Raw genomic sequence first — 22,588 nt, 5'->3', positions numbered from 1 at the left:
GTGGGTTTCAGCCCCCATTTGAGGGCTGACAGCAGATTATGGGTTTATGGGATGGTCAGCAATCTGTTACTTTTGTTGGTGGCCATTATTTCAGGGTCATGCCAAAAAGAGGCCTCACCCCACTGCCTTCTGGCTTTGAGACGCCGTGTGGAGAAGGCTGCTTTCCAAGAAAATCAATAGAAGGGAAACACACACGTTGACATCGTCCGAGGGTCAGCTGACTCCTTAGGGAAAAGTTTGGCTCGTTAGCTGCTATTTGGTCTACGACTAATTATAATGTTATGAAAACAATGTGCTAAAAGACTGTCACTCAAACTCAACTGCAAATTGTACTATCTCTCACCGCGTGGGTTCCCAGCTGCTCATTGCTAAACTTAGAGTTCCTCCTACACTGCAAAAAGTCAGTGTTCAAAAACAAGAAACAAAAATACAAAAAGGAGGGGTATTTTATTTGAACTAAGGAAAATTATCTGCCAATAGAACAAGAAAATTTGGCTTGTCAAGACTTTCCAAAACAAGTAAAATTAGCTAACTTCAACAAACTCAAAAATACCTTTTAAATAAGTATATTCTCACTAATAACAAGTGTACTACTATATGAGTACGTATTGTCTATTGTTTCATTGAAAATAAAACAGCAAAGTCCATTTGGCTGTCATCTGTTTTTATTATGAGACACAATTGTGTCATAGTCATTTTTTTTTCATTCTTGAATTAAGAAAATATGACTTTGTGGACTTGGAGAAGGCATTCGACCGTGTCCCTCGGGAAGTCCTGTGGGGAGTGCTCAGAGAGTATGGGGTATCGGACTGTCTTATTGTGGCGGTCCGTTCCCTGTATGATCAGTGCCAGAACTTGGTCCGCATTGCCGGCAGTAAGTCGAACACATTTCCAGTGAGGGTTGGACTCCGCCAAGGCTGTCCTTTGTCACCGATTCTGTTCATAACTTTTATGGACAGAATTTCTAGGCGCAGTCAAGGCGTTGAGGGGTTCCGGTTTGGTGACCGCAGGATTAGGTCTCTGCTTTTTGCAGATGATGTGGTCCTGATGGCTTCATCTGACCGGGATCTTCAGCTCTCGCTGGATCGGTTCGCAGCCGAGTGTGAAGCGACCGGAATGAGAATCAGCACCTCCAAGTCCGAGTCCATGGTTCTCGCCCGGAAAAGGGTGGAATGCCATCTCCGGGTTGGGGAGGAGACCCTGCCCCAAGTGGAGGAGTTCAAGTACCTAGGAGTCTTGTTCACGAGTGAGGGAAGAGTGGATCGTGAAATCGACAGGCGGATCGGTGCGGCGTCTTCAGTAATGCGGACGTTGTACCGATCCGTTGTGGTGAAGAAGGAGCTGAGCCGGAAGGCAAAGCTCTCAATTTACCGGTTGATCTACGTTCCCATCCTCACCTATGGTCATGAGCTTTGGGTCATGACCGAAAGGATAAGATCACGGGTACCAGCGGCCAAAATGAGTTTCCTCCGCCGTGTGGCGGGGCTCTCCCTTAGAGATAGGGTGAGAAGCTCTGCCATCTGGGTGGGACTCAAAGTAAAGCCGCTGCTCCTCCACATCGAGAGGAGCCAGATGAGGTGGTTCGGGCATCTGGTCAGGATGCCACCCGAACGCCTCCCTAGGGAGGTGTTTAGGGCACTTCCAACCGGTAGGAGGCTACGGGGAAGACCCAGGACACGTTGGGAAGACTACGTCTCCCGGCTGGCCTGGGAACGCCTCGGGATCCCCCGGGAAGAGCTAGACGAAGTGGCTGGGGAGAGGGAAGTTTGGGTTTCCCTGCTTAGGCTGTTGCCCCCGCGACCCGACCTCGGATAAGCGGAAGATGATGGATGGATGGATGGATGGACTTTAAAAAAGTAGTTTTATACTTGTGAGTGTTGATGACACACCTTTGCAACACTTGATATTCAAGTCTCAAGCATGTTTTACTCAATATAGGTCGTAAAATCCCAGCAACAAACTGTAATAGCTTACTCAGATCATTTAGGACCAAAAGACCTTAAAACAAGTAAAACACGAACATAAAATCTTACGTATGGCCGTGCATGTCCCGAGATGCCCAAATCGTCCGTAACACACCCAGCCGAGTCCCACGGGGAGGGGGGATAAAAGTCAGAAAAGTTGGCAAAAGTCCCAAAAATGTCCAAAATACCTACCCAGGTTCGAGTCCCACAAGTCCCGTCGTTGGCCGGGATGCCCAAGATGTCCAAAACGCGCCCAGCAAAGTCCCAATGAAGGCTGGGAGAAAAGTGGAAAAAGTCCTTAAAATGTACAAAAATCACACCCGGTATCCAGTGCCACTCCATGTGGGACTTGAACTTGCCCGGCCTGCGGCGGGACTTGTGGGACTCGAAACCTGGGTAGGTATTTCGAACATTTTTGGGGACTTTTGCCGACTTTTCTCCCGTACTTCCCGAGGGACTTTGCTGGGTGCGTTTTGGACATTTTTTGCATCCCGGGATTTGTGCGGCCGGCGGCGGGACTCGTGGGACTGGAACTCGGCGAGCAGTGACGTGCGGTCAGAGGAGTCGGGGGAGGCAGTGCCTCACCTGTGATCATGCGAAGGAATAAAATATGTAATGATGAAATAATTGTAGCCCTGCGATGAGGTGGCGACTTGTCCAGGGTGTACCCCGCCTTCCGCCCGATTGAAGCTGAGATAGGCGCCAGCGCCCCCCGCGACCCCGTAAGGGACAAGCGGTAGAAAATGGATGGATGGATGGAAATAATTGTAATTCTTAGTCTTTAATTTTCAATTAGCTTCACCAATTTGGATTATTTTTTCTTCAAAATCGCTGAATTTTCGCAATCCCTCATTAACTTCTGTGTCTGCCGTGCGGTCAGAGCGCGTTCTTGTCTGGTGTGTTGCTGTGCGTTCAAAACGGCATGAGAAAAAAGTCTTAGGTGTCTCACGACAGGGGCGCTCATGATCAGAGACTTACGGTGGCGTAAGCGAGTCAAGTGCCGCAGCGAGTAACATGTTTTGTGTCTTGGTGAGCCATTAAAACGGCAGAGAAAAAAGTCTGAGTTGAGGCAAACAGTTCTCGTGCCTCACGATAGGGGCGGGGCGCTCATGATCCCAGGGTAAGTTCCGCAGCGACTTATTTTTTCCGTCTTGTGCACTCCGACTTTCAACATGGATGACTACATTTCCGCACTTAAACAGTTTTCTAAAGTGGACTTTCAAGCGAAGCAGGAGATAATTACTAAAGGAAGACCAACGCCGGAGTTGAGTGGTTTGTTTCAATCAGGAGGACGGAAATTACTCGCTCTTTCCAAACGGAGTGGCTTTGTGGATGTTCTGCAAGAAATCACCTTTTCTGCTTTCCTTACCTTCTTTTTTCAACCTGTGGAACTGTGTGGACTCAAATGGGATTTTGTGACCTAAAGAATTTGCGAAGAAGCCTCACCAAACATGAGCAGTCGGTTGCTCATATTCAAAGCTAGATTGCGCTAAAAACGTTTGGGATGTGAAGTGAATTATATTTATATAGCGCTTCTCTCTAGTGACTCAAAGCGCTTTACATAGTGAAACCCAATATCTAAGTTACATTCAAACCAGTGTGGGTGGCACTGGGAGCAGGTGGGTAAAGTGTCTTGCCCAAGGACACAACGGCAGTGATTAGGATGGTGGAAGCGGGAATCGAACCTGCAACCCTCAAGTTGCTGCCACGGCCACTCTACCAACCGAGCTATACCGCTATACCGGGATGACGAGGATCGACTTGGCTTTGGATGAACAGCGGCGACTCAACATCAGCGTCCACAATGCTAAAGTAAAAGAGAACGGAGAGATTTTAAAAGATGTCATCAATGCGACCTGCTTCCTCATCATTTCGTGGAAATGATGAGAGTAGGAGCTCCGCTAATCGTGGCAACTATGTTGAACTCTTACAAGACTTTTAAAACTGAAGGAAGTGAAGGACGACTTTTTACCAGAAAATAACGGCTGTTTTTATCCAGAAGGACCGACGCATGGACTTCATTTATAAGGTAAGACGGCGATAACGATATTTTAGTTTCGTTTTTTAATGAAATGCACATTTTGTGGGCGACAAAGAATGCAGAAATGAAACATAACACGGAAACTGCTGCCAATCAAATGGCAAATAATCTGTGCTGCATATTTGTAAATCTGATTCTGATCCCGTCAGTGCCTCACCAGCTATAAAGCTCATCGCACAAAATTGGGACTTTTCATCCATTTTGGCCGCCTTATACCTTCTTCTTCCCCTCCTTCCTGTGCACCATTGCTGGGTGTGTTTTGGACATTTGGACAAAAATAGTCTCAAGCATGTTTGACTCAATATAGGTCAAAAAATCTCTAATATCTGACTGAGATCATTTAGGACCAAAACCCTTAAAGGCCTACTGAAACCCACTGCTACCGACCACGCAGTCTGATAGTTTATATATCAATGATGAAATCTTAACATTACAACACATCCCAATACGGCCTTTTTAGTTTACTAAATTGCAATTTTAAATTTCGCACGGAGTATCCTGTTGAAAACGTTGTGTATGATGACGCTTTAATGGCATAATTCCACAGTATTCTGGACATCTGTGTTGCTGAATCTTTTGCATTTTTTTTAATTAATAATGGAGACGTCAAAGAAGAAAGCTGTAGGTGGGAAGCGGTGTATCGCGGCCGCCTTTAGCAACACAAACACAGCCGGTGTTTCCTTGTTTCCATTCCCGAAAGCTGACGGTGAAGCTTTACTATGGAACAGAGCGGTCAAGCGAACATGGTTTCCTACTACATGTCAACCGGCAGGTTTCGGTGAGAAAATGGTGGCAATAAGTCGGCCCTTACCGTAGACATGAGCGGAGAGTTTGCGTCGTTTTTCTTGCAGCTGCGAACTGTCTTTCCTCCTCCCACCGGCCGCCCCCGACCGTCGGATGCTTACACCGTGGAGGAGGGGGAAAAAAAAAAATCTCAGCCCGGCTGCCTTGCCTCGTCAAGAAACTTGGCTTCCCACGGAGACACCTGTGGCCACACCCCTCCGACTTTCAGGCACGACCATATAATCTCACTAAAAGACTAGTAACACAATAAGCAGATAAGGGATTTTCCAGAATTATCCTACTAAATGTGTCTAATAACATCTGAATCACTCCCACTGCCCTCGTCTTTTTTTTCTTTCTAGTCCTTCACTCTCACTTTCCTCATCCACGAATCGTTCATCCTCGCTCAAATTAATGGGGAAATCGTCGCTTTCTCGATCCGAATCGCTCTCGCTGCTGGTGGCCATGATTGTAAACAATGTTCAGATGTGAGGAGCTCCACAACCCGTGACGTCACGCGCACATCGTCTGCTACTTCCGGTACAGGCAAGGCTTTTTTATTAGCGACCAAAAGTTGCGAACTTTATCGTCGATGTTCTCTACTAAATCCTTTCAGCAAAAATATCACGAAATGATCAAGTATGACACATAGAATGGACCTGCTATCCCCGTTTAAATAAGACAATCTAATTTCAGTAGGCGTTTAAAACAAGTAGAACACTAACATAACATCTGCTGAGTGAGAAGAATGATCTTATCAGACAGAAAATAAGCAAAAATCAGCCTTACTTGAGATATTTCATCTTACTTAGATTTCAGTTTTTGCAGTGTGGCCTCGCACTGGGGCGGCATAGCTCGGTTGGTAGAGCGGCCGTGCCAGCAACTTGAGGGTTGCAGGTTCGATTCCCGCTTCTGCCATCCTAGTCACTGCCGTTGTGTCCTTGGGCAAGACACTTTACCCACCTGCTCCCAGGGGCACCCACACTGGTTTAAATGTAAAAATCCGATATTGGGTTTCACTATGTAAAGCGCTTTAGGTCAATTTGAGGAAAGCGCTATATAAATATAATTCACTTCAGGCAGGACCTACCTGATGTTGTCCGATATTCCCCCCGGTCTGCAAGTTCAACATTTTTTTTTTTTTTTTTTTTTTAATGCCTGAACCTCCGTTGGCTCCTGTTCATCTCCAATATAGCCTTGGCGGAATATCAAAGTTGGGTAGGAGTTGCCCTGCGAGCTCCGTAAGCAAAGTAACGGACACCGTAGGCCAGTCGGGGCATCTCCATGACGACAAGCAACACATCACAAGGCAACAATGGCAGCTCAAAAAGCGGGTAGCGTCCGTGGCACAGGATCCCCCCCCCCCCCCCCCCCCCTCCCCCGCTGGCAAGAATATTTAGCCCCGGCCCGCCACCTGTGTCACTTTATCTAATCATGTTACACGTGGCAGGAATTTCACAGGCAAAGTTGAGTCCCCTCCTGGGAGTACAATGCAGAAATAGCCGCTGGATACCGCATGCAGAGATGTTTGTGGATTGTGTGTTGGGGTTGGGGGGGTAAGGGGGGGGGGGTCAGTATGTGCACCACCTATTTATTATTTGTGCAGCATCATGGAAAGTCCCGACCCCTCGTCAAGACGCCTGCACGGGAGTCCAGGTTCAACAAAAAGTTAACAAAAAGTGCCCGTGCTAATTACAATGGAGGCGATGACGCACAGTTAAATGTGAGCTTTGGAGGCGACAAAAACAAATATTTTAGATATTTTAAAAAATGTTCAAAATTATCTGTGTCCTTGTATTGTCTGAATTAGATGATGTACTCTGGACTGCCCTCCCGGTGCCTCAGTAGAAGCATTTAAGTCCCATCTTGAAACTCATTTGTATGCTCTAGCCCAGGGGTCGGGAACCTTTTTGGCTGAGAGAGCCAAAAAGCCAAATATTTTAAAATATATTTCCGTAAGAGCCATATAATTTATTTTTTTTTAACACTGAACACAACTAAACACGTTCATTTTTAAGTAAGACCAACATTTCTATAGTATAACAGGTCTCTTATTCCTTGTAATAACATTGTTATTCTGAAGCTAACTGTGGAGGGGGCGTGGCCTGCGGGCCTGCAGCGACAGGTGCGTAGATGGCCTTGTTATCTAATCACCTGTTGCTCTGTTATAAGCAGCAGACAGGTGGAGAGACTGGGTTTGGGCTGGAAATACTATTGCTGGAAAGCAACTAAAATACTTCCATCCATCCATTTTCTACCGCTTGTCCCTTACGGGGTCGCGGGGGGCGCTGGCGCCTATCTCAGCTACAATCGGGCGGAAGGTGGGGTACACCCTGGACAAGTCGCCACCTCATCGCAGGGCAACTAAAAGACTTGTATGTCTTTTAGTTATTTTTTTTTAAATTAAATAACTAAAAGACTTATTTAATTAAAAAAATATATATTGTATCCCTGAAACAGGCTCTCATGTCGGTGCTTGGGGGTCTGAAGAACCCCCAGGAGGGCAAGCCCCACACTAACCAATGATAAAAAAATAACTTCTTACCATTAACGCAACTTCTTAAACAGGTGCGGTAGAAAACGGATGTATGGATTAAAAATGCATGAGAATGTTTTATAATTTTAACATTATTTTTAAGACTGTGATTACAAGTGGAATTATTCATTACTTATCGTGTTAAGCAATGTCAGCTCAGATTTATCCTAGAGCCAGATGCAGTCATCAAAAGAACTACATCTGGCTCTAGAGCCATAGGTTCCTTACCCCTGATCCAGCCTTTAAATAGACCCCCTTTTTAGACCAGTTGATCTGCCGTTTCTTTTTTGCTCTGCCCCCAACTCTTTCGTCGAGGAGGCAGGGTGCACAGATTTGGTGACCACAGATGAGGCGCTCGCTGTCCAAAGTCGGGACCCGGGGTGGACCACTCATCTGTGCATCAGTTGGTGACGTCTCTGCGCTGCTGACCTGTTTCTACTCATGAAGATCTCCTGCTAGCCCCACTTTGGACTGGACTCTCACTATTATGTTAGATCCACTACGGACTGGACTCTCGCTATTATGTTAGATCCACTATGGACTGGACTCTCACTATTATGTTAGATCCACTACGGACTGGACTCTCGCTATTATGTGAGATCCACTATGGACTGGACTCTCACTATTATGTTAGATCCACTACGGACTGGACTCTCACTATTATGTTAGATCCACTATGGACTGGACGGTCGCTATAATGTGAGATCCACAATGGACTGGACTCTCACTGTAATGTGAGATCCACTATGGACTGGACTCTCACTATAATGTGAGATCCACTATGGACTGGACTCTCACTATTATGTTAGATCCACTATGGACTGGACTTTCACTATTATGTTAGATCCACTATGGACTGGACTCTCACTATAATGTGAGATCCACTATGGACTGGACTCTCACTATTATGTTAGATCCACTATGGACTGGACTTTCACTATTATGTTAGATCCACTATGGACTGGACTCTTACTATTATGTTAGATCCACTATGGACTGGACTCTCACTATTATGTTAGATCCACTATGGACTGGACTCTCACTATTATGTTAGATCTACTACGGACTGGAATTTCACTATTATGTTGGATCCACTACGGACTCTACTCTCACTATTATGTCAGATCCACTATGGACTGGACTCTCACTATTATGTCAGATCTACTATGGACTGGACTCTCACTATTATGTTAGATCCACTATGGACTGGACTCTCACTATTATGTTAGATCTACTACGGACTGGAATTTCACTATTATGTTAGATCCACTACGGACTCTACTCTCACTATTATGTTAGATCCACTATGGACTGGACTCTTACACTATTATGTTAGATCCACTATGGACTAGACTCTCACTATTATGTTGGATCCACTATGGACTAGACTCTCACTATTATGTTAGATCCACTACGGACTGGACTCTCACTAAAAGTACTATCTATCTATCTATCCATCTATCATGCTAGATCCACTATGGACAGGACTCTCACTATTATGTTAGATCCACAACGGACTGGACTCTGACTATTATGTTAGATCCACTATGGACTGGACTCTCACTATTATGTTAGAGCCACTATGTACTGGACTCTCACAATATTATGTTAGATCCACTATGGACTGGACTCTCACTATTATGTTAGATCCACTATGGAATCTACTCTCACTATTATGTTAGATCCACTACAGACCCCATCTATCCATCCATTTTCTACCGCTTATTCCCTTTCGGGGTCGCGGGGGGCGCTGGCGCCTATCTCAGCTACAGCCAGGCGGAAGGCGGGGTTCACCCTGGACAAGTCGCCATCTCATCGCAGGGCCCACTACGGACTCTACTCTCACTATTATGTTAGATCCACTATGGACTGGACTCTCACTATTATGTTAGATCCACTATGGACTGGACTCTCACTATTATGTTAGATCCACTATGGACTGGACTCTCACTATTATGTTAGATCCACTATGGACTGGACTCTCACTATTATGTTAGATCCACTATGGACTGGACTCTCACTACATTATGCTACAGTCACTTGACGTCCATTCCACCGGTTGACCAGGTGGGGAAGTCCCCACATCTGCGGTCCCCTCCAAGGTTTCTCATTGTCCCATTGGGTTGAGTTTTTCCTTGCCCTGATATGGGATCTGAGCCGAGGATGTCATTGTGGCTTGTGCAGCCCTTTGAGACACTCGTGATTTAAGGCTATATAAGTAAGCATTAATTGATTGAGTCAAAAATAACATATTTGATGGTGGAAACTTTTAGACCAGGGGGTCTTGAACTCAGTTCTACCGAGGTCCACAAGAGCAGTGTTAGGTGACAATAGGGGCCGTAGAAAAAAGATCTATTTCTCGGCTGTGGTCCATGTGGGTCGCAGCGGTACTTAGTTGTAATACACTTGTTTACCACTTGTGGCAGTAATGACAATATCAAACAAAGTCTGGAGCTAAAAATCAGAGAGCTTTCTCAAGCGCCAAAATTATGACTAAAGTGGGGAAAATGTATTGTCATTTGCACTTTAGTTTTATTGACAGTTTACATATATATTAATAAGAGTATTTATAATTAATTTACTTCAAATGTATTTATTTTTGCACTGAGTGGTTGTGTGGTATTTTTCTTCAGTTTCTATGAGTCCCTTCTTTTGCATTATATTTGATTTTTTTTTTGTATTATTAAAACTGTGAGCAATTTTAATATAGTTAAACTTTGTGAGTTGTGTGGTCTTCTGTATTTTCTGTGTTTTTTAATTTATTTTATTTTGACTTCTATTTATTTTTTTAATTGGTTTTACCCTTTAAAATCGTTTTTAATCATATTTATTTTTGCATTGTTTTAATATTGGTTTTTATTTTTTTTATTCAGTCATTGGTGGAGCTAAGGATATTTGAACAATGTTTTTGATATTGTTGTGGAGACATTTATTTTGTTTATATGTGCTACACAAATAAAGTGGATTGAAGTGGATTGGATTAATGAATACGATCAAAATTAATATTTAGATTTGTAATTCAGTGTTAATATTTGACTGGTCAAAATGTTAAGAACCATTTTATCCCTGCGACTACATTTGTTACCCACTTTGACCAACAGCTATAGTGATCGGAAGGTATGGTAGGTTTTAAGTCATTACAAATATAAAATGTAATCAACTTTTCTTTAGAATGTAGACACTGCTAAATTTCCCAGGTAATTGTCAGACATGTCCGTTTGCTTATAGGATGTTGTTTTCTTTGTGATGACTAATCGTCAATTGTCATCATTTTTGTGTTTGTGCTGGTATTGTTGTTATTCTCTGTAGCAGAAGTCAAAATTGCAATCAAATATTCAACTATTATCCACCCAGGGTGTGTGGGCTTTGTAACACTTAACTATGAATAAATAATTGGGCCTATAGACAGCAAATAACCAATAATCTGTGAATTTCAGACAATTGCTTGACTAAGACAGGGGTCTCCAATATAAAACATTGAAAGAGCCATTTTGGGCCAAAAATACAAAAAACAAAAGCCGTATATAAGTCTTATAATTGAGTCAACGCATGACGTAAGTGTCTATATTAGCTATAATAGCCTACTATCAAAATGACTATGTGTCGCAGGCTGAAGCAAATATTCGTTGACAGAAATGTTGAAATGCAATATTTTCTTTACATTTTTACAACATTAAAAACCGTTAGTAAATCAGAGGCTACTCAGAAGGTGAGATAACTCCTGGAAATTATTGGCTTGTAAAGTCCAAAGGTTTAGATTTTTGTGCCCAAGTTAAAGGAAACGACAGGCTGTGTTCTTCTAATACATTTATTACAATCTTTAGCAAGCTCGGTAATGTTTGCTGTGGTCTGGGACAACATGGCACACAGACAACTACCTGAAATCCAGCCAATTTTACATACAGATAATGTCTCGTGAGACATGCAAAACTAAATTATATACAAAAAGGATAAAAGTAAAGGATATTAAATGAGCTCAAATATACCTACAAATGAGGCATAACGATGCAAAATGTACATACAGCAAGCCTAAATACCATGTTAGCATGGATTAGCTTGCAGTCATGCACTGACCAAATTAGCAATCAATCTTTCAATCAATGTTTACTTATATAGCCCTAAATCACTGGTGTCTCAAAGGGCTGCACAAACCACCACGACATCCTCGGTAGGCCCACATAAGGGCAAGGAAAACTCACACCCAGTGGGACATCGGTGACAATAATGACCCAGTGGGACGTCGGTGACAATGATGACTATGAGAACCTTGGAGAGGAGGAAAGCAATGGATGTCGAGCGGGTCCAACATGATACTGTGAAAGTTCAATCCACAATGGATCCAACACAGTCGCGAGAGTCCAGTCCAAAGCGGATCCAACACAGCAGCGAGAGTCCCGTTCACAGCGGAGCCAGCAGGAAACCATCCCAAGCGGAGGCGGATCAGCAGCGCAGAGATGTCCCCAGCCGATACACAGGCAAGCAGTACATGGCCACCGGATCGGACCGGACCCCCTCCACAAGGGAGAGTGGGACATAGAAGAAAAAGAAAAGAAACGGCAGATCAACTGGCCTAAAAAGGGAGTCTATTTAAAGGAGGGAAAATAAAATGTTTTAGGGAAGTTAAAATATAGTAAGAATATGAGAAGCAGGAAAAGGGGCAAAATACGGTAGTTTCCTTGAAAAACAGACGCATTGATAGTTTTGCATTTAGAAACAATATTGAATGTTATCCCTTTATTTCCAGTAGATGCTGTTTTTACAATATTTCATTGCATTCTGAGCAACGGCCGAGAGGTCGACCGGTCCAAATCAAAGTGTGGAATGAGGGCCACATGGCGCTCACTGACTACAAGTCAATAACATCAACAAAGTGCACCTTTGTGCATTCACGCACAGTATAAAACATTCAGTTGACAAAATGAGACAATCTAAGGTGAGTTTCCAGCAAGTCAATAACATCAACAAAGCACGCAGTACAAAACTTTTGGTGGACAAAATGAGACACAGAAGGAGTGGAACATTTTACATGTAAACAAACTGCTGCGTCACAGTCCAGACTATGTTGAGTTCAAGAACCGCCAAAATGTGTAGGACAAAACGATGTTCACCAAATAATTTAATCAGTGCAGCATACACACAAACATATTAAACTGTGGGCTTTCTCACAATTGGGAAGGTTTGTGTCATGTTTGTCCTCAAACAAAAAACCTACTAAAACAAACAAAAAAATATTTCCCCCATATTTTTCCATTTACAATCCTTTTTGAAAAATGCTCCAGGGGGCCACTAGGGCGGCATTAAAAAGCCGCATGGTTGCTGACCCCCGGATTAAATAATAATTATGTACATTTATCCCGATCATTGCTAACTTCCTTGGACTTATTTGGGCTGTTTGGACTGCAGGTCAAGCTCAGAGCAAGGCTAATGTTGGACAACATTGGCGTTTCTGCCGGCGTAAAAATAGCGCTCTTTTCCCAGAGCGCTGAGTGGCAGCGATTCTAGTAGTGAAACTCGATCCAGGGAGCCGTAACGAGTCAGTGAGCGCCATGTGGCCCTCATTCCACACTTTGATTTGGACCGGTCGACCTCTCGGCCGTTGCTCAGAATGCAATGAAATATTGTAAAAACAGCATCTACTGGAAATAAAGGGATAACATTCAATATTGTTTCTAAATACATGACTGTCAATGCGACTGTTTTTCAACAAAACTACCGTATTTTGCCCCTGTTCCCGCTTCTCAGATTTTAACTATATTTTAACTTCCCTAAAATATTTTATTTTCCCTCCTTTTCCCTTATTTTCAAATGCAAATGTTGACAGGTATTGTCTTCATGTGCCCTTTGATTGACTGGTGACCAATCAGCTGGGATAGGCTCCAGCTCACTCTGTACATGTACAGCATTGGAGGAAGAAATCTCCAACAAATGAAAAAGACTGGCGTGTTGTACCTTCAATGTACTCGAAACGCTTTGAAACTATTTCCACATTCACCCATTCACCCACACATTCACACACTGATGGAGGGAGCTGCCATGCAAGGCCCTAACCGCGACCCATCAGGAGCCAGGGTGAAGTGTCTTGCACAAGGACACAACGGACGTGACGAGGTTGGTAGTAGGTGGGGATTGAACCAGGAACCTTCACGTTGCTGGGACGGCCACTCTCCCAACCGTGCCACAACGCCCCCCCAGGATCTGGCGAGAGTCAGAAAGAGGGGGAGAGCATGACCAGAGACAGGAGCAGACCCAACAAAGCAACTAAGAGAGCTGACTCCACCCTTGGCCGCTGATTTTAAAGTTATTTCTTTATATTCATCGTTATATTTTAAAACAGCTAGTGTTCTTCCATTTGTTCTCTTTCTGTTTGTCTGCAAGTAGACTGTGTGTTAACCTTGGAGCTTTAGGAATGTAGGGAGTAGAACAACTCATTCTTCTTATCTCATCCTGTGCCCAGCTGAGGAGGAACAATAGGCTTGTGTATTCGTTCTGGAGGGTGGGGGGGCGAACAACGTAGTGAAAAAGACAGCACTTGCGTAAGATGTTTAGATCAGTTTGGGCAATGCGATTGAAATGTTGTATCTAGATTGGTCTCCCAGAGCTCTGGAATAAAATATTATATATCCTACTCATTGTCTGGGATTAATTGAGAATCAGCTTATGTGTCATCCGAAGGAACTTGGGAGAAGACCTGCAGTTTAAATTCCCAGCAAAGGAACGCCTGGTCCAACGCAACACCGCCCACCACGAGGATGCGTCCAAGGACACCGAGGCGTTCGATACTATCTTATTAAAGGTGCAAAGATGACTGGAAACGCCGTAATATGCAAGTCAGGGGAGCACCACATGCACCATTTTGTATCCAGTCGCAGATTCTCTCTACATATGATCTGATTTCTACTGCAAAAAGGGGCGAAGCATCAAGTGCGGCATGGCGGACAAAAGTGGCTTTTATTTTGTTGGCACATTTATCTTAAATTGTTAGGGGATTTTCCCTTTTCTGTCTATACACGTTGTCCTCTTGTAAGTACTCCCTGATTGTGCGCTGCCGAACATGCTCACGACCTACCGATCTCAGAGCACACACCCTAACCACAAGGCCACTGAGTAGGTCTTAGTGGTGCTGTCACGGCCCGGGCACATGCCAGCTAAATTCGTTTCCTACACTCATGACTCCACCGGCTGCAATCAATCGGCAATCTGCACACCTGTCAGTAATGTTCTTCCCGGTCTTCATAAGCCATGCCGGGCCGGAAAATAGTCTTATGTTGGCGTACAGTAAGGAATCTTCGGATCTTTATCCTCGCTCTCTATATCTCTCCGGGATCCCCTCAGTTTTTCATTGTTCTTCCTTGTCCTTCCAGCGTCTGCCCTTGTTCCTGATTGGCGAGCTGTGCGTCCCGTCACCATTTTGTTCCCTTGCTCCCCGGACTGCCCTTTTGGTTTATCGACATCCCACTTGGAAAGGTACCTTGTCTCTTCTCTCCTTCCCCGGATCACCTGCCTGCCCCACGGACTTCCGTGTTCCTTCGCTCTCGACAACATTTGGTAACACACACCTCAGCTAACTACACACATGGTCTTACACCACGCACTCTTGTATTTTGGTCACACACTCTATTCTATAGTTCTATTGTATTGTTTATTTATATATATATATATATATATATATATATATATATATATATATATATATATATATATATATATATATATATATATATATATATATATATATATATATATATATATATGTATATATATATATATATATATATATATGTAGGTGTGGGAAAAATCACAAGACTATTTCATCTCTACAGAACTGTTTCATGAGGGGTTCCCTCAATCATCAGGAGATTTTAATGGAAGCATTCACATACAATAGTTTATATAGGGCACAGAGTGGGTGGGTACAAACAGGCGTAGGGGCGTAGTGATTGGCTCATGTGTTACCTAGGAGGTGTTTCCGTCCGTGGCAGCATGTTGAAATGATTTCACTGCGCTTGTTGAGGGATGACGGTTCTGGATTATATATAATAAACAGTTTCTCTTTTAAGCATAGGTTGCATCTTTTATTACCACTGTTGTAAGGTGAGCTGGATGCAAGAAGTTTGCCATGTTATTGAATATTCAACATTATTGTCTTTGAGGTTCCAAATGTGCTTGCTGAGTTCTGTAGAATTCCGCAAAGCCTGGTTTCTAAAGGAGGCCCTGACTTTATATATATATATATATATATAAATGATAAATGGGTTGTACTTGTATAGCGCTTTTCTACCTTCAAGGTACTCAAAGCGCTTTGACACTACTTCCACATTCACACACACATTCACACATTGATGGAGGGAGCTGCCATGCAAGGCGCCAACCAGCACCCATCAGGAGCAAGGGTGAAGTGTCTTGCTCAGGACACAACGGACGTGATGAGGTTGGTACTAGGTGGGATTTGAACCAGGGACACTCGGGTTGCGCACGGCCACTCTCCCACTGCGCCACGCCGTCCCCATATATATATATATATATATATATATATATATATATATATATATATATATATATATATATATATATATATATATATATATATATATATATATATATATATATATACATATATATATATATATATATATATATATATATATATATATATATTAGGGCTGCGAATCTTTGGGTGTCCCACGATTCGATTCGAAATCGATTCCTGGGGTCACGATTTTATAATAAATTGATTTTTTTGATTCAACGCGACTCTCGATTCAAAAATGATATTTTTCCGATTCAAAACAATTCTGTATTCATTCAATACATAGAATTTCAGCAGGATCTACCCCAGTCTGCTGACATGCTAGCAGAGTGGTAGATTTTTTAAAAAGCTTTTATAATTATAAAGGACAATGTTTTATCAACTGATTGCAATAATGTAAATTTGTTTTAACTATTAACCGAACCAAAAATATGACTTGTTTTTAATCACTGCTATGCTGAAATTATAACTAATATTGATACTGTTGTTGATAATATTCATGTTTGTTTCACTACTTTTGGTTTGTTCTGTCTCGTGTTTGTGTCTCCACAATTGCTCTGTTTAATGCAGTTCTGAGTGTTGCTGGGTCAGGTTTGGTTTTAGAATTGGATTGCATTGTTATGGTATCGCTGTGTATTATTTTGTTGGATTGATGAAAAAATTTTTAAAAATCTATTTATTTTTTTTAAAATGAGAATCGATTCTGAATCACACAACGTGAGAATCGCGACTTGTATTTGAATCGATTTTTTCCCACACCCCTAAAATATATGTATATATATATATATATATATATATATATATATATATATATATATATATATATATATATATATATATATATATATATATATATATATATGTACATATATATATACATATATATATATATATATATATATATATATATATATCTATATATATATATATATATATGTACATATATATATATATATATAGATATATATATATATATATATATATATATATATATATATATATATATATATATATATATATATATATATATACATATAAAATAAATAATTGTACAATCGCCCCTGGTGTCTGTTGACGTCACCTCCCCCTCCTAACCGTAACAAATGCAAGGACAAATTGTGAAGCAAAATTAAAATTAAACCAATAAACTAAATTCTTGGGAATAATAATTGATCATAAATGATTCATATGATCTGATTTCTACGGCAGAAAGGTGTTAAGCGTCAAGCGCGGCATGGCGGACCGCGGTGGCTTTTATTTCGTTGGCACATTCAAGAGTCAGTGATGAACCCAACGCAGAACCTCAGAGCCAGACCTCGTAATCCGGCCTCCAGCTGGTAAAGCTCAAAGTACCTTAACAACCTGTGCCCTACTACCCCCAAACTGTCAATCAGCGGCAAGGTGCACTTTTCCGTGACCTACTGCTGTTGTAAAGCGCCACTGGGGATGTTAGCGCCTCGCAATTGTCTCATCAAGTAAGATCCCTGCAAAGGCTTAATATTTTATGACAACGCTGCACGTTGCCAGGTGTAAAGGTCCATGCAGGTCTGACTGCAGTAAAACCCACAGTGACCAGCATCAGTGTGTCACAAAAGACATTGAAAGCCTCCAAGGCTTCAGCCTTGATATCGTCTTCCCAGCTCTCGGTAAAACTGCCAGCGTTCACACTCTTGCCTGGCGTGAGTCCTTAAATTGTAAAGTGGCGAAACAATCTGCTACTGCAGATTAGCAGCACCAGAAGGCGTTGGCCTGCTGCCCTGCGAGCGGACGTACTTAATCAGATCAACCTGCCGCTTCCAGTCTCATGCCAAATGGAAGAATGGGCCAGGAGCATGCCTGTTTGTTTTAGCAATTGTAGAATGTTTGTCCGTATATATCGCTTCCCAAAGAGGAAAAAATAGGTCAACATTACTACATCAAAAAAAAAAAGTGGTATTTTGGGGCTCCCAGACACAACTAACTTACACATAGCACCAGCTGGAGAGTGAGATAATACTGTTTTAATAGCACTCGCCACCTGGGTCTTCATTTGGGAGGAAAACCAGCACACGTTGATCATGACTATAATCATTACAGAACCTTTGCTATAAGACACAAGCGGTCAACCATGCTGATTTATTAATAAGTTGTTATTATATGACAAGAAAACTAAATTGATGGAGTTTCGTTTAAGTTAAATGCAGACTGAAATGAGATTTTCTTATTTAAACGGGGATAGCAGGTCCATTCTATGTGTCATACTTGATCATTTCGCGATATTGCCATATTTTTGCTGAAAGGATTTAGTAGAGAACATCGACGATAAAGTTCTCAACTTTTGGTCGCTGATAAAAAAGCCTTGCCTGTACCGGAACTGGCAGACGATGTGCGCGTGACGTCACGGGTTGTGGAGCTCCTCACATCTGAACATTGTTTACAATCATGGCCACTAGCAGCGAGAGCGATTCGGACCGAGAAAGCGACGAGTTCCCCATTAATTTGAGCGAGGATGAAATATTCGTGGATGAGGAAAGTGAGAGTGAAGGACTAGAAAAAAATCGTACTTTATTTTGTATTATTTTGTTTTTTGTCTCCTGTCCGGCTACTCACGCAAATCATATAGTTGATGTAGATACTCATATTTATTGTACAGATTTACTTTAGTAATGAGAAGTGTGGGATACTAGTCTATTATACAGCATTATTCACATGTGAATAATATGCATGCAGTCTATTATACAGCATTATTCACTGATGACTAATACAAATACATTCTATTATACAGCATTATTCACATGTGAATAATATAAATACAGTCTAATATACAGCATTATTCACATGTGAATAATACAAATACAGTCTATTATACAGCATTATTCACATGTGAATAATATAAATGCAGTCTATTATACAGCATTATTCACATGTGAATAATATAAATGCAGTCTATTATACAGCATTATTCACATGTGAATAATTTGAATACAGTCTATTATAAAGCAATATTCACATGTGAATAATATAAATACAGTCTATTTTTCAGCATTATTCAAACATGTGAATAATATAAATGAAGTATATTACACAGCATTATTCACATGTGCATAAAACAAATACAGTCTATTATACAGCATTATTCACATGTGAATAACATAACTACAGTCTTTTATACAGCATTATTCACATGTGAATAATATAAATGCAGTCTATTATACAACATTATTCACATGTGAATAATATAAATACAGTCTATTATACAGCATTATTCACATGTGAATAATATAAATGCAGTATATTATCCAGCATTATTCACATGTGAATAATATAAATACAGTCTATTATACAGCATTATTCACATGTGAATAATATAAATGCAGTCTATTATACAGCATTATTCACATGTGAAACATTTAAATACAGTCTATTATACAACATTATTCACATGTGAATAATATAAATACTCTAAATGAAGTCTCTGTTACTTTAATAAGTATCTAATTAATGGTGAATATGTTCCCCATACTGCGATGAGGTGGCGACTTGTCCAGGGTGTACCCCGCCTTCCGCCCGATTGTAGCTGAGATAGGCGCCAGCACCCCCTGTGACCCCAAAAAAGGGAATAAGTGGTAGAAAATGGATGGATGGATGTTCCCCATACTTAAGTGTTACCAAAAAAAAACAGTGCAGGCTAAAAAAAGGCCTTGGCCCGCTGCATTGGATCCATTGCAATAATCCGAGTTTGCCAATCTGACTTTTACAATAATTTATATTTTTTAAATGTAGACATCAGATCGCAAATCAAGAAGTAATGCTGACTCCTCAATAATTGCACCTGCCGGCTAAACCCGTGCAATACACTTGAAAATAGTTTAACATTGTGACATTTGACTGTTAAGTGACCACACCCCCCCCGCCCCCCCGCTGTGCTGTCATTATGTGTTTCCAAACAGAGTGTTGGCTTGGTGATGACACACACCCCGCCCAAACATGCTAGTACACTACGAGGCTGCGGCCGGTTCTCCTGGACACCACCGGTCATTGAAACTTTCCCTGGCTGACGCCGACATCACTGCATCGAGCAATGTGGCCGCAGGGCGCGAGTGCGATATCTCTTCTGCCCGACCATTTTTGACTTTGCCAATGTGCCGCGTTCGAATCCAAAGAAGATGGGCTCAATGTGCATAAGAAGGGAATGCAATCTCAGCAGTCCCCCCCCACCCCCATGCATGTCCAGCATTCAAAACATTTTATGAGGGACCCCCCCACACACACACACACACACACACACACACACACACACACACACACACACATGCCTCTCTGGTCTTACCTCTGGTAGCTAGGCGACCGTTAACTGTGCTGCTGTGATGCTGCAGAGTCTGCCGCCCTGGATGAAGTGTTTATCCTTAACGTTCTCTCCTCGCTCGCTGCTAGAGACACTTCCTGCCTATGTCCTGGGCTGGTCCCCCGCACCCCCCACACACACACAACCTGCAACCCACCCCCCCCCAAACAATCCAGGTGGTCCGATAGAGGAAGGCTGCTGCTGTGTGTGCGTGGTGCACGACGGTGTCTGAGACTGAGTCTGTGCTGGCACGTTGCTGTCTGAGCGTGTGTGTGTGTGTGTGTGTGTGTGTGTGTGTGTGTGTGTGTGTGTGTGTGTGTGCGTGGGAGTCTGTAGGTGTGTGTGTCTGTCTGAGTGAGGGGGAGCATGGGACCTGCCGTGCAGATATCGGCCAGTTAAATTTAAACCAGCCTGCCTTCTGACACCTTGAGCCACGGGCTTGCCCTCCCTTCCATCCACACACACACACACACACACATTCACTTGAGTGTACTCAGACACACACACACACACACACACACACACCATGACGCGACCATATGGCCACTGACAGAAGCCCAAGGCCGAAGCAGCCCCTGAGGAGAGGGAGGCACTAAAAAAGTTCAAGTTAAAGTACCAATGATTCTGCATTTGAACCATCATGAGGGGAGCGGTGAGCAGCAGCGGTGGCTGCGCCCGGGAATCATTTTGGTGATTTAACCCCCCCAATTCCAACCCTTGCAACGGGTCCCGGAATTCAGCGCCTCTCCCGAAAACCTCCCAGGACAACTTTTCTCCCGAAAATCTCCCGATATTCAGGCGGAGCTGGAGGCCACGCCCCCTCCAGCTCGGTGCGGACCTGAGTGACGTGTCGACAGCCTGTTTTCACGTCCGCTTTCCCACAATATAAACAATGTGCCTGCCCAATGACGTTATAACTGTAGAACGATCGAAGGCGAGTTCTTGGTTTCTTATGTTGTTAGGCAGTTTCATTAACGTCTTCCCAGCGCGGTAACAACACACAACAACAGCAGTCACGTTTTCGTCTACCGTAAAACAGTTTGTCTGCCGTAAACAGCAATGTTGTGACACTCTTAAACAGGACAATACGTGTCGACAGCCTGTCTTCACGTCCGCTTTCCCACAATATAAGCAACGTTCCTGCCCAATGACGTTATAACTGTAGAATGATTGAGGGCGAGTTCTTGGTTTCTTATGTGGGTTTATTGTTAGGCAGTTTCATTAACGTCTTCCCAGCGCTGTAACAACACACAACAACAGCAGTCACGTTTTCGTCTACCGTAAAGCAGTCCGTCTGCCGTAAACAGCAATGTTGTGACACTCTTAAACAGGACAATACGCGTCGACAGCCTGTTTTCACGTCCGCTTTCCCACAATATAAACAACGTGCCTGCCCAATGATGTTATAACTATAGAATGATCGAGGCCGAGTTCTTGGTTTGTTATGTGGGTTTATTGTTAGGCAGTTTCATTAACGTCTTCCCAGCGCTGTAACAACACACAACAACAGCAGTCACCTTTTCGTCTACCGTAAAGCAGATCGTCTGCCGTAAACAGCAATGTTGTGACTCTCTTAAACAGGACAATACATGTCGACAGCCTGTTTTCACGTCCGCTTTCCCACAATATAAACAACGTGCCTGCCCAATGACGTTATAACTGTAGAATGATCGAGGGCGAGTTCTTGGTTTCTTATGTGGGTTTATTGTTAGGCAGTTTCATTAACGTCCTCCCAGCGCGGTAACAACACACAACAACAGCAGTCACGTTTTCGTCTACCGTAAAGCAGTTCGTCTGCCGTAAACAGCAATGTTGTGACACGCTTAAACAGGACAATACTGCCATCTACTATACATGCACATGTGACAATAACATCTCCGGCTTTTAGAGAGTGCAGAAGAACGAGGACGATACAGCCATGGTGACGCCGACGACGAGTAAGATGAACAAATACGCTTATAAGTCCCAAGCCAGAGCTGCGATTGGACCTGGATAGCCTCCGGGAAGAAGTAGTGGACTACCAATTGCTTGGCAGTGAAGATCTTCCTCAGGAAGCAAAGATTTACCGGTTTTGGGCCATGCTAGGGAGAGATGGAAGATTCCAGACTCCAGTGCATTTGATAAAAGCACTTTTGTGCGTGCCACACAGCAATGCATCATCAGAGCGGGTGTTCAGCATCGTTAGAAAAATAGTGACGGGGAATAGAACAAGGATGGACAATTCAACCCTTAACTCAACAATGAGTAGATGAGTGTTATGTGTGTGTGTATATCTGTAAATAAATTAACACTGAAATTCAAGTATTTCTCTTATTGATATATATATATATATATATATATACATATATATATATATATATATATATATATATATATAGGCTTCACGGTGGAAGAGGGGTTAGTGCGTCTGCCT

At 42.6% G+C, this 22,588-nt stretch overlaps 1 protein-coding gene across 1 annotated transcript in view; it reads right to left on the bottom strand.

Moving 5' to 3' along the window:
* Positions 1-20,586, bottom strand: part of filip1l (filamin A interacting protein 1-like) — a 137,890-nt gene extending 117,304 nt beyond the window's left edge. The window contains exon 1 of the mRNA XM_061889902.1: positions 20,161-20,586. The gene's annotated coding sequence lies outside the window, so the exon portion shown is untranslated. The remainder of the gene's footprint in view (positions 1-20,160) is intronic.
* Between the last annotated feature and the right edge of the window lie 2,002 nt (positions 20,587-22,588).

This window comes from Nerophis ophidion, linkage group LG27, assembly GCF_033978795.1.
Source record: "Nerophis ophidion isolate RoL-2023_Sa linkage group LG27, RoL_Noph_v1.0, whole genome shotgun sequence".
Taxonomy (NCBI): Eukaryota; Metazoa; Chordata; class Actinopteri; order Syngnathiformes; family Syngnathidae; genus Nerophis; species Nerophis ophidion.
The sequence above is the reverse complement of the archived record's forward strand: the minus strand, read 5'-3'. Positions and strand labels throughout refer to the sequence as shown.